Raw genomic sequence first — 598 nt, forward strand, 5'->3', positions numbered from 1 at the left:
GGGAGTTTTTAAAAGCCTCAGGAATCTTTTGCAGGTGTTTAGAGTTATGTCGTTGATTCAGATGGTTAGGTTAATAGCTTGTTTAGAGAACCTTTTCATGATATGCTCATTTTTTGGGACAGGCATTTTGGGTTTTCATGAGCTGTATGCCATAATCATCAGTATTAAAACAATTAAAGACCTGAAATATTTCAGTTGGTGTGCAATGAATCTGAAATATATGAAAGTTTCATTTTTATAATTACATTATGGAAAAAAATGACCTTTATCACAATATGCTAATTTTTTGAGAAGGACCTGTAGATTAAGGACTTGGTAATAGTTCCTCAAAATCCTGTTCTGTCCGACCATTTTTTAATAACTTTGAGTTTACATTAAATGACTACACAGTCACTGAGAGTAAAGTTCATCTCAGCAGGTGCTTATCAGAAAATGCTGTAACCAAATTGAAACAATCTCTTCCATCAATGTTTCCTCTGTCTTGCAGAGTAATGCATCAGCGAACAGAGACTTAGATCATCTAGTTCAGTGGTCCCCAATCACTGGGCTGCGGACCGGTACTGGGCCGTGGGTCAATTTATACTGGGCCGCACAGGGG

At 37.5% G+C, this 598-nt stretch overlaps 1 protein-coding gene across 1 annotated transcript in view; it reads left to right on the top strand.

Annotated features, from left to right (window-relative positions):
• Nucleotides 1-598, top strand: part of LOC119423587 (transcription factor COE3-like) — a 188,040-nt gene that overhangs the window by 154,424 nt on the left and 33,018 nt on the right. The gene's annotated exons all lie outside the window — the stretch shown is intronic.

The sequence above is a fragment of the Nematolebias whitei genome, chromosome 17, assembly GCF_014905685.2.
Source record: "Nematolebias whitei isolate Nwh7 chromosome 17, NemWhi1, whole genome shotgun sequence".
Lineage (NCBI taxonomy): Eukaryota > Metazoa > Chordata > Actinopteri > Cyprinodontiformes > Rivulidae > Nematolebias > Nematolebias whitei.